This window comes from Mustela lutreola, chromosome X (assembly GCF_030435805.1).
Source record: "Mustela lutreola isolate mMusLut2 chromosome X, mMusLut2.pri, whole genome shotgun sequence".
Classification (NCBI taxonomy): Eukaryota; Metazoa; Chordata; class Mammalia; order Carnivora; family Mustelidae; genus Mustela; species Mustela lutreola.
In genome coordinates this window covers 117,808,496-117,821,165 of record NC_081308.1, presented here as the reverse complement: position 1 = coordinate 117,821,165, position 12,670 = coordinate 117,808,496, and the positions used below count along the sequence as shown (strand labels likewise).

Sequence of the window (12,670 nt, the reverse complement as noted above, 5' to 3'; positions counted from 1 at the left end):
TTCAAATCGTAAACCCTACTACCCAAAGGGGTCACACTTACAACCGCTAACACCTTAAAGTGGATTTGGTGTCAAATCCTTTCCTCCCCATCCTGAGCAATGAAGCCCTTGGGGGCCACGGGACGGAGCGGAGCGTAGGATGGGGTGGGGGTAGAGGGGAGCCCTTTGCAGTTTCTGCGTCATCATTTCCGCCTTCTCATCAAGGTGCTTTACCCCTCAGGAAAAATCTGTAGATGACGAGTGACTAGAAATCGGTTTGAGAGGTTTCCAAAGCTGTAGATCTTGTGATCACTGTTGCCATACCTGCATTCTTCCCTTCCTATCAACAAACACTGGAAAAGCTCTGATTCATGGCGTCGGGCTTGCCATGCGGGCTTCTTGTTCTGAGTCAGAGTGGAAGAGCTCAGAGGCCTTCGGTTGATAGGGCTTAGTAATGAGGAAGGAAACGGTTACTAGGAAATGAAGAGTTGCACTCATCAAAGTGATCGGTAACCAAAGAACGGTGACTTGGTTCTTTGTTACATGGTGGAATAGAAAAGAGTAGGTGTGTGACAGAACCAGGCCCAGATGACCCCGCACTGCTCAAAGGGCCAATGCCAGCTTCCTATGAAGCCGCCTAGGAAGTAGGTGGGGACGGCCCCAGTGGTACCTCCATATTGTTTGTTTTTGCTTTTCCCGAAATAAGCAATTTCAATCTTTCATTTCCATGTGGGAACACTCCCACTTTCCCCTGTCCCCCATATGTGGGTGTGTAAAGAAACTAGACTTTGCGGGCGCTGATCAATGACCTGAATCTGGAAGTTTTCCTCAGAGCAGCTCTCCTCTCACCCACCTTTGAAGTGCCCTGTCCTTAATGACTGCTCAGTAAACTGGCATAACACCTGAGGTCAGTAGAACATTCTAGAAACATTTAGAACTCAGAAACAATAGGGATGCCTGGGTGGCTCAGAGGGTTAAGCATCTGCCTTCAGCTCAGGTCATGATCCCGGGGTCCTGGGATAGAGTTCCACATTGGGTTCTTTGCTCAGCGAGGAGCCTGCTTCTCCCTCTGCCTCTGCCCCTCCCCCTGCTTGTGCTCTTTCTCTCTCTCTCTCTCTCTCTCTCTCTCTCTGTGTGTGTCAAATAAATAAACAAAAACTTTTAAAAAAAACCCTCAGAAACAATAATATATAGCACTTAGCACGTGCCTAGGAGATGTGCTGTTACAGTTTTCTTTTTTAAAAAAGATTTATTTATTTTAGAGAGAGAGAGCGCAGAGCAGGTTGAGGGGAAGAGGGAGAGGGAGAATCCTGGAGCACATTTCCTGCTGAGCGCCAAGCCAAGGACACAGGGTTCCATCCCAGGACACTTGAGATCATGACCTTGGTCAAAATCAGGAGTGGGCCACTTAACTGACGGAGCCCTCCAGGCATCCCTATAATTTTCTATCTAATTACACACTTCCTCTTGCAGTAACTCCATGGGGTACCTATCCTGTTATCATCTCCTTTTTCCCGATTAGGAGACTGAGGCCTGAGGAGATGAACTAAGTTGCCTGCCGTGGAACAGCATGGCAGGATCTAAATGTAGACAGCCCGCTTCCTCTGCCTGTCGCGTAATCATTATGCTATTCCCGTTTGTTCCATGGTCTGCGACAAGTGTTACCCAGCTCTCGGTGTTCCTGGCTGCTCTGTGGGTTTGAGTAAACTCTGTCTCTGTTGCTCACTCCACATATTATCTCCTTCCTAACTCCTTCCAGAAAAGATCAGAGGTGGTCACTTAGCCCCTAAGGGATTCAACCCCCTTAGAATAGTTCACCAAATGTTTCCCAGCTGACTTATAATTATTTGTTCCCCACCACACATTTCCCCCCTGCTCCTTCCTCAGAGAATCAGGGCTCCGAACTGCTGAAGCCCAAATGAGCACCATATAGCATTTTCTGGAAACTCTGAGTTGGGAGGCCCCATGCCCAGAGATGGCTTTGGCAGATATTCCGCTTTCAGAAATGACTGATTTCATTTTCAGACACTGAGCCAAGGCAAAATTTGGCTGAACACTTATGAGGACCCAGAGTTTGGTTATTATATATGTTGGGGGCCCTCAGGGAGAGCAGTTGGATTGAGGGCTTGATGGGCTTAGCTGTGCCTGGTTAGCGGGTCTTAGCAGTGTGCTTCTGATGAGAGCGCCATGAGTTTGTGTCTTGCCCCTCCAGACCTGCGCTGAGGGGGAAAATCTGAAATCTTCCAACCAAAGATCCATGCACATTCCCTGAGGAATGGGACAACACGGTTTCAGAAAGGAAGGTGCCAAACGTGTACTCATTCACCATGATCTGCAGGTCCATTTCAAGATGTCTCCTACAGAAGACAACAGTGCAGCCCTAGATTCTCCCACTGCTCAGGCCATCTGGCAGTTTTCTCTCCCTTTTCGACCACACTTTTCTTCTCAAACCCTTTCTTAAAATTCACTGATTCCATGCTAATAACCCATTAAAAGGGTTTTTACCTAGGGGAGGATTAAAAGCTTGCCTTCTTTTCCACAGGAAGAACAAGAGGACATAAGCTCACAGTTAAGCAAAGGGGATTTGTCTGATTACCACAGACTCGCTCCCAACATCCCCTCCGCTCATTAATTAGGTATTACTTCAGCACCTGAATCACTGATTTCCAGTTTATTACTTGGTACGTAGCCGTTCGTTGCTTCAAGATGGCTGTGTCTGATTTTTGTTTGCTTGAATGTTTGCTGTTCCTGACAAAGTCTTCAAAGGGCTTCTTGCAAACTTAGGTCACATTTGAAATATTCAAAAAGGTTGAATGACATGAAACAAAAACCTAGAGGCATTGTTCTCCAGTTTAAAAGGGCAAACGTTACACATTCCCATCTGGGACAGAGTTGTGCCTGGTTTGTGGTAGTGGTGGTTCCCCGGGCCTATGGCGGCCTTGCAGTGAGCCCTTTACACCACCGTGTGCTCTAAAAGCACTGAGAAGAGTCTAGAAAGCTTGAGCCGACTGAGGGCCGGCACTCTCTAAAGACGCTAGTCTTCACTGCGTAAGAACCACCCCCCTCACTGAACACTGGAGGGGAAGGCCCTTCATCTGAGCACTCCAGGAAGTCAAATGAGAGAGGAAAATGGTCTCCATTTACTGAGCACTTGCTGTGTTCAAAGAAGTTCACATGCATTATCTTTTTTCATTGTCACAGCAGCTCTGTGAGGTAGAAAATGTTAGGAACGGGGCACCTGGGTGGCGCAGTCGGTTAAACCTCTGACTCTTGGTTTTGACTTGGGTCCTGACCTCAGGGTCATGGGATCAAGCCCCATGTTGGGCTCTGCGCTCAGCAAGAAGTCTGCTTCTCTCCCTCTCGGTACCAATACCCCCACCCCCGCTCACACGCCCATGCACACTTTCCCTCTCTCTAAAATAAATAAAAGCTTAAAAAAAACTGTTGTGATCATCCTCATCTTACAGGAAACCAAGGATCAGAGGAATTTGAAAACTCTCCTGAGCTCATTCAGCTTGTAAGTGGGATAGCTGTGACTCAAAGTGAGGTCATAAGAGGCCACTGCCTGTGCATTTTGTCACGGCCCTATTCTGTCCCTCGCAGGACCCAGTGCAAGAAGGTGGGACTGAAATTGGACTGTAGGGATGGTTTAACCACCCCTTGGGTTTCCTCAATTTTAAGATCCCATTGGGTATCTAAGAGGCACCACTCATTTAGAGATAGCCTTGGGAAAGAACACAAACGCAATGGTTTTGGTAAATTGGACGCCAGTGTCACGGTCAAGATCATGGCTATGACCACCTCTGCCTCTTCATGGATGTCTCAGTCTCCTCAACTCTCAAAGAGGGGATAATAACTGAACCTAACTCACAGGGTCATAAACAAGTTCATACAGATAAGGTACTTAGAAGAACACCTGGCACATTCAGTTGTGTATAAGTGTTAGCTGTTAGCATTACATCATCATTATTATTATTTTAGCTGCATCACCACCATCATAATGATACATTCTGATTTCAGAAATAATCCAATGTGGAAAATGTCCTTTTTGAAAGTGAGGAAATACAGTGAAGAAATGCCGTGACTGCTGGCATGGGTTACGTGGATTGTCTGACAGTATCATTATCGATGTGACCCAAGCCTTAGCCACTTGTGTCACCCCAGGAGTGTCTCTCTCTCTCTCTCTCTCTCTCTCTCTCAAATCCTGGGGATTTTACATTTACCCCTCAGTCAGGCGTTCACTGGGCAGCGAGATGTGTGTGGTTCTATCCCCTGTCTGGGGGCCAATCTCAGCCATTCTTCCCTATGGGCCACTGCTCACGGCTGAACTTGGCACCGCATGGAGCTCCTGGACAGCGGCCATGGGCATCAGCTCCAAGCTGAACAAGGAGCAGGCTCTCCTCCCCTTGTAGCCTTTGCAAATTCGACCTCGCAGAGTTCTGTAGGAGTATCCAACTTCAGCGGAGGGCTGGGGCGAAGGGTAACTGGAGAGATTTCAACGAGGGACGGACGATGTGAACTATACATTAAATGTACTTTTTGCTTTTGTGTTGTGCAGCAGAGAAGCATGAAAGAATTATCTCCCACAAGGGTCTTTTGTGGACACATTGGGTTCCCGGCCTTGCTCTCCCCTATTAAAGGCTGTGCACTTCTCAATAAGGCTTCCATTTCCAAGGTGGGGATGACTGCCTTCCTATTGGGAAATCCCACCCCAGAATAGTAAACTTTAAGCACTGTAAGCTCCTTGTCGGTATTAACTACTGCACTTCATAGATTAGGAAATGTGCACACTTCTTTTTTAAATTTTTAAATTTTTTTGGAAATGTGCACATTTCATATTTTAACATTTACGAAAGCAGGGTGTCTCAAAATCAAGGTGTTCAAGGTGTGTAGAGTTTAAGGGGTAGCCTGCCTTTTCTTTTTGAGTGGTACATAAATTAATGGTCTATCTTACAACCGATGATGTCTTAGGGTCAATGAGATATAACAATTTAATCCTCACGACTCCATCATGGTGGAACCTTTTCTTTGAGATTTAATTTTTAATTTTTTTTAGCTCCAGCGTGGAGCCCAATGTAGGGCTTGAGCTCATGACCCTGAGATCAGGACCTGAGCAGAGATGAAGAGTTAAACCCTCAACCTACTGAACCACCCAAGTGCCCCACTGAAGATTTTATTTTTTTTTAAGATTTAATTTATTTATTTGACCCAGAAAGAGAGAGCACAAGTAGGCAGAGAGGCAGGCAGAGAGAAAGGGGGAAGTAGGCTCCCTGCGGAGCAGAGAGACTGATGCGGAGCTTGATCCCAGGACCCTGAGATCATGACCTGAGCTGAAGGCAGAGGCTTAACCCACTGAGCCACCCAGACGCCCCTGAAGATTTTTTTAAAATAATCTCTACACCCAATGTGGGACTTGAACTCACAACCCAGAAATCAAAAGTCATGTGCACCACCGACTGAGCCCACCAGGCGCTCACCGGGGACTACTTTTATCAACATTTGACAGATGATGTATTTGAGGCTCTGAGAGGTTACGCAGCTTGTAACCTTAAGGTTACTCAAAGCCCCACGGTTGGTAAATGGTTAATGTGAACGTAGGCAGGCTGACTCAAAAGCCCATACCCTTAGAAGGTGATCAAATCCACAGGGATCAACATGTCTCCCATGGGGCCCCATTAATTATTAAGGACCATCCAGTCCAATTCAAAGTGAGAAATAGAAACACTTTCCAAAGGGTCACAAAACCTGCCAGGTTCTCCCTGCCAAGTAATATTGTTAACACAAAGCAAGTGCTGGTGTTTTCTTTCTCCTGCATTCAGACTGTGTTCCAGAGGCAAAGAAGTAAACCAACCACAGAGCCACCTACCCCAAGAGTTGGCAGAAGCTTTGAAGTGGAAAATTTCTTGCTTTCTTTTGGAGGCTAGGTCAGCTTCAATCTCTGCAAAGGGAAGCTGGGCGAGGATTTACTAATTCTGCACTAACACCATCTCTGGGGTGACACAGCTTTGTGACACCGTTATTTTTCTTGTCTTGTCTATTCAACAGGTGTATTTCGACCACTCGTTTCCTATGAGCTCGTGACAGAAAGGAAGAAGTTTGACACCAGAAACAGAGATTGATGTCTTCAATCTGTGTCTGCATCGAACGAGCAAGAAGCCAAAACACTTCAAAGTGAGAGTGGCCCAGCCCTGCCCCACTTCGAAAACTCGGAGGAAAACAGCGTTAGAAGGTCAAATAATGCACGAGTCTTAGAGGAGTGTGTTCTAAGAGTTTCCAAATGCCGCCAGTTGTGCAGTGTGCATTCTTCCCTTTGGGACACAGGCCTTTGTAAAACAGGATTTTCTTATCATCGGGTAGCCAAAAGCAAGTTAGGAAATAATAGAAACAAAAAAAGAAATAAACTTCATACTATATATGACATGGAGATCAGGAAACGTCATTCCTCGTATCAAGTGCATGTTGCGGGGGAGTTTTGTTTGTTTGTTTGTTTTTAAGAATGCCTCACTGTTCTCATTTCCACATGTTTTGTGATACATGTCATATTTTATACAAAAACTTAAATATGAGAGTGCCTGTGTGGCTCAGTCGGTGAAGTGTCTGCCTTCCCCTCAAGTCACAGTCCTGGGGTCCTGTGATCAAGCCCTGCATCGGGCTCACTGCTCGGCGGGAAGCCTGCTTCTCTCTCTCCCTCTCCCCCTGCTTGTCATCTCAATAGACGCATAAAAAAGTGACAAAATTCACCAATTTCTTGATAAAAACACTCAATATTCCATGAATAGAGGGAATTTCCTCATCCTGATAAAAGGAGTCTATGAAAGACTTACAGCTAATATTATAAATAATGACAAAAGACTAAATACATTTCCCTTGAAATAAGGAACAAGACAAGGATGTCCGGTCTCACTGTTTATGCTCAGCTTCGTACTGTAGGTTCTAGCCAGGGCAATCAGGAAAGAAAGAAAGAAAGAAAGAAAGAAAGAAAGAAAGAAAGAAAGAAAGAAAGAAAGAAAGAAAGAAAGAAGAGGAAGGGATGGAGGAAGAAAAGACATTTAGGGGCGCCTGGGTGGCTCAGTGGGTTAAGCCTCTGCCTTCGGCTGGGGTGATGATCTCAGGGTCTTGGGATCGAGCCCTGCATCGGGCTCCTTGTTCAGAGCAGAGTCTGCTTCTTCTTCTGCCTGCCCCTTCCTCGCTTATACACGTGCACATTCCCTCTCTGACAAATAAATTAATAAAATCTTTTTTAAAAGCCCATAAATATGAATTGCTTTACCTTGTTCTCTGTTGTAATTTTCAGTGTCAATTAAAGTGATTCAATCTCCCTGTTTTAAAATTGTGTAATAAAGGCTATGACTCACATCTTGGTTGTTTGTTTGCTGTTTGTTTATTTAGCACCAACTAAAGGTGGAAACCGTGTTTTGCTCTTTGCTATTTGTATGAGCTCTCTGTGAGCCCGTGTTGTGTGATAGCGATAGGTTCTCATTTTATTTTATTATTATTATTTTTTTATTATGTTATGTTAGTACAAGATATATAATAGTTAAACACATTTAAAAACTTCTAACAGGGGCGCCTAGGTGGCTCAGTGGGTTAAAGCCTCTGCCTTCAGCTCAGGTCATGATCCCAGGGTCCTGGGATGGAGCCCCACATCAGGCTTTCTGCGCAGCAGGGAGCCTGCTTCTTCCTCTCTCTCTCTCTTTGCCTGCCTCTCTGCCTACTTGTGATCTCTCTCTGTCAAATAAATAAATAAATAATCTAAAAAAAAAAAAAAACCTTATTAACAGAGGGTGCCTGGGTGGCTCAGTTGGCTAAGCAACTGCCTTCGGCTCAGTTCATGATCCTGGAGTCCCAGGATCGAGTCCTGAATTGGGCTCCCAGCTTCCCAGGCAGGTCGTAGGGAGGTCTGCTTCCTCTGACCTTCTTCCCTCTCGTGCTCTCTCTCACTGTCTCTCTCTCAAATAGATAAATAAAATCTTTTTAAAAATGTTTAAAAAATAAGTAAAAAATAAAAACTGCTAACAGAGATGCCAGACTTCTAAATTGAGAGCTAAGGAACACAGACTGACCTTTCAGAAGGTCAGACTCGGCAAAGCTATCCCCACAGTTGGTTGTGCCCCCCATGATACGCCCTGTCTGTCCTGCTCTTTTCCTTCTATTTCTTTTCTGCTATTAGCTTTGGAAGCACAGCGCTGCTCTGCTTATCTTTAAAATTACTTGGAGATAATATCCTGAAGTGCGACAAGTGCAGCTGTGGTTTGGAAAATCACTCGTTGGTCATTCCAATGAGTTGGGCCATTTTCCACTTTCTGAAAGAAATTCTGCCCTCCTGGCCACCGTCTGTCCCACGTCTAAAGGCAACACTTCCCACGGGTAAAAGCAATCGTTCTGTTCACTGTAACCACTCTTTGGGAAGGACTAATGCTATCTCCCACACGCCTATCCCCTCATGCTTTTATTCTTAAAAGTAGTGGCAGAGAATTGTGCGCTCCGGGGTGGAGTTTCACTACCACGCTTGACCACCTCTGTTGGGATTTGTGTCTCCGTGTGTGTCATGACTCATCTCATGATGAGACAACACTAATTGGAAGTTAAAGTGTCTAATATTTCTCCTTCGCTTGAACGATTTCTCACCCGTCCGAGAAAAGGGATGTTCGCAGTTCTGCCCTGTTGAGTTCTGGGGAGATGTGAATCTTAGTGTGTTCAGAGAGAGGTGCAATCGTCGCCAGAGTTCATCTTAGAAATGTGGGATTTTCATAACCTCAAAAAGAAACTCCATGCCCTTTAGCTCTCACTTCCCTTCCCCCACTCCCCACCACCCATCTTAAGCTTAACCACCAGTGTTCTCCCTGTCTCTACAGATGTCTCTCTCCTGGGCTTCCACACGAACGAAATCACAGAGTGTGTGGTCTTTTGTGACTGGCTTCTTTACATTAGCACGTTTTCAAGGTTCCTCTCCGTTACAACATGTTCGCTAGTTCCTTCCTTTGCATGGCTGAACACATCATGAATTTACATTTTCTTTTAGTGATGGGACTGAGTGGGGACCAGTGAGTAGGGGCGAAGACAAGGTGTCAGTGGGCAGAATGAACCTTTGGACCTGACGATTCTGGGATTCTCTGAGAATAGATGGGACACATGGATATTATGTAGGATTTGTAAGTCCTTATCAGTGGACAGAGCCCTTTGGTCTGGGTTCGCATCAGACCGCAGTTTCCAGGCTTGCTGTACTAGACATGCTAATAATTTGCCTGCTTTTCCACAGAGAATCTGCATGTTGCTTCTGTGAGCCTAAATGTCTGTGGGACCCAGCCCTTCCCTATGTTGTCTGATCACAGCGGGATGGGTGGGCATTGGACCAAGGATGGCCGTTTCATAGGAAGGTCAATGCTCTCTGTGGAACTCCGTGGCCTGGCTTCAGAAGATAAACTTGAGCAATCAGATTCCTTTCTCGGGCATAGGGTAGAGGGCCGCGGAGACTCTGAGCCACCATCTGAGACTGAAAGGCTCTAAGAAAGATGCGGGATGGGGTCAAAGGTGAGGGACCATGTATGAGCAAAAGTGAGGAGAAAATCAGTCAACAGAAAGAAGTGAATGGAGCAGACCAGAGACTGGGAGAGATCCTGAGCTTCCTGTCCAGGGCTAAACGTGTGTGTGTGTCCACGTGCATGCACACACATGTGTGTCTGTGTGTGGTAGGTGTGGGTGCATTGTGGGGGGACACTAACAACAAAATCTTCACCCCAAGGTCAGATGCATATGTAGATCCTGGAGACCAAGTGGCATGAGGGATGGTCAGGCTCAGTGGGCAATGGGAGTACTCCAACCCCAGCCCTGTAAAGCTGTGCCTTTCATTAATCATTGGTTTTCTGTTTTTGAAATGCCTGTTGGGGAAAGCAGCTGTTATCAAGCAGAAAGAAACTTGGGGAGGTGGGTAAGAGAAAAGGGACTGATAAAACTATTTTTCTGGATTTTCTTCTTTCAGTATGCATCTATAGAGACCCATACGGACTATAGTCATGAACTTATTGAAGTCTCAAAACAGTGACTCCAAACTCCTTGTGATCCCACAGCCTACTGACATGGGTAAGGCTGAATGTCCAGTTTCTTTACCCAAAGTTAGCTGAAAGCATTTCCCTTGAGGCTCGCACAGGGAGGGAACTTCTGAAGTTTGAACCCCAGGGTAGCCTCCTGCTTGGCGGGGGGGTGTGGGGGTGTGGAAAGCAAGATTTGATACCTTTTAAAATGTTCTTTTCCAAAGGTAAAATGCTTTTCTCTTCCCTAGTCCACACATACTACATGTCATGCTGGAAAAGAAATCAAAATATACACAAAAGTGCACAGAAGATTGAAAAACTATCTGCAGTAACCCCACATCCAGATATGCCACTGATCACATGGCGCTGTGTGTTCATTGAAGCCTTGCTTGCTCTGTTCACATCATGGTCCCTGGCATTCCACCAGCACAAGCCAGCGTGCCTGTGGGCTCCGAGGCACACCAGCATGGCAGAGCCAAGCACAAGTTGAATCAACCCTGCCACCTGCTGCCCAACCTAATCTCCTAAGCAGCTTTTTGGCCCTTGAAAGCTCATTTTCTTTTCAAAATCCCTATTATTTCTATTTTTGTAATCCAAGGTTAATGTATGTTTGCTATACAAATTCAAACAGTAGAGAAGCTGACGTCAAAAATGAAAGTCCCCTTTCCATAATCACACCCCCCAGAGGTACCCCTATGACCAATTTAGTGCATATCCATCTTGATCTTGGCATTTACATGCCTATATATGGGTCATTCATTCATTTATTCAAAAAACTTTTTTTAGGGTCTCCTGTGTGCCATGCTAGACACCAGGGCTGGAGCTGTGGGAAAGAAAAAAAAAACTCTTCCTTTTCAAGTGCCTGGGTGGCTGAGTTGGTTAAGCATCTGCCTTTGTCTGGGGTCGTGATCCTAGGGTCCTGGGATGGAGCTCCCTGCTCAGCGGGGAGCCTGCTTTTCCGTCTCCCTCTGCCTGCCACTCCCCCTCCTTGTGCTTTCTCTATCTCTGTCATATAAATAAAGTATTTTTTTAAAAAAAGAAAATATTTTTAAAAAATCTCTTCTTTTTTGGAGCTTACATGTTAGTGTAGGGAGACAGGTAGTAAAGAAACAATGGATCCATAATACGCTAGGTAATGAAATGGAGAAAATAGGATGGAGTGAGAGAGCTGGGGAGTGCCCCGCAGGGTGTAGACAGGGTTGCTATTTTATAGAAAAGGAAAGACTCTCAGGGAAGGTGACATTCGGGCAGGGTCCTTTAAAAAGTGAGGCAATAATCAATGTGGGTATCTGGGCCAAAACCAAAGGGCTGAGGCAGAAATAGACCTGAGAAACATCAAGGAGGCTTGCTGGCTGGAATAGAGTGACTCCAGGGGGAGGACAATAAGAGACAAGGTCACAGAAGTAACAGTGTTGAGGTAGGGGGAAGTGACTCCTTGGCGTAAAGGTGCAAGGAGAGAAAAGAACAGTCCAGAAGCCCCATGAGAACTGAACTCTGGAGGAGGGACCCTGTGACTGCAGACACTGGAAAGTTTTGAGGAGAGAAGAGAGGCAGGATCTAACCTAAGAGTTTTAAAGGATCACTCTGACTGCTGTGTTGAGAATAGTCTAAAGAAGTTAGAATAGTAACAGGAAAGTCAGTCAAGGTAGACAGCAGAAGTTGAATCTGGGGCACACCAATGTGCAGAAAGAGAAAAGGAATTGAAGGGGCCCAGAAATCTGTATTTTTTTTTAAAGCACTATCACAGGTAATTCTGATGCAGGTGCCTATTCCTGCCACTTTTATTCAACACGGTGCTGGCAGTCTTAGCCAGAACAGTCAAGCAAGAAAAAGAGGTAAGAGGCATCTGAAGAAGTAGTAAGAAGCAAAATTGTAAGTGAAGAAAAAAAATTGTGTATATTTGTAGACAACATGATATTAAACATCGAAAACCCTAAGGACCATAGTCAAAAAAACTGTCAGAAATAATAAAGAAGTTTAATAAGGTAGGATACAAAGTCAACATATAAAAGGCAGTCATTGTTTTTTTTTCAAGATTTCTTTATTGATTTTAGGGAGAGAGTGAGAGTGCGGCAGGCAGAGGGAGAGAGAAACTTCAGCAGACTCCCCACTGAGCGCAGAGCCTGGTGCGAGGTGGGGTTCCATCTTACAAACCTGAGATCATGACCTGAGCCAATATCAGAAAGAGAAATTAAGACGACAATACCACGGCGCTTGCTTCGGCAGCACTTATGCTTAAATTAGAACGATACAGAGAAGATTAGCATGAACCCTGTGCAAAGATGACATGTAAATTCATGAAGCAGTCTGTATATTTTTAAAAAATATTTTATTTATTTGTTTGACAGAGAGAGACACAGTGAAAGACGGAACAGAAGTAGGGGGAGTGGGAGAGGGGGAAGCAGGTTTCCCGATGCGGGGCTCGATCCCAGGACCCCAGGACCATGTCCTGAGCTGAAGGCAGACGCTTAACAACTGAGTCACCCAGGCTCCCGCATTCTCTATATATTTTTTAAAGATTTTATTTATTTATTTGACACACAGAGATCACAAGTCGGCAGAGAGGCAGACAGTGGGGGGGGGGCAGGCTCCCTGCTGAGCAGAGAGCCCGATGCGGGGTTTGATTCCAGGACTCTGAGATCATGACCTGAGCTGAAGAC

General features: G+C 45.5%; 1 non-coding gene across 1 annotated transcript; it reads left to right on the top strand.

Annotated features, from left to right (window-relative positions):
- The first annotated feature begins 12,220 nt into the window (after positions 1-12,220).
- LOC131822280 (U6 spliceosomal RNA) lies at positions 12,221-12,327 on the top strand. Its single transcript, XR_009350160.1, has one exon. It is a non-coding gene; the product is annotated as a U6 spliceosomal RNA (small nuclear RNA).
- Positions 12,328-12,670: the final 343 nt, after the last annotated feature.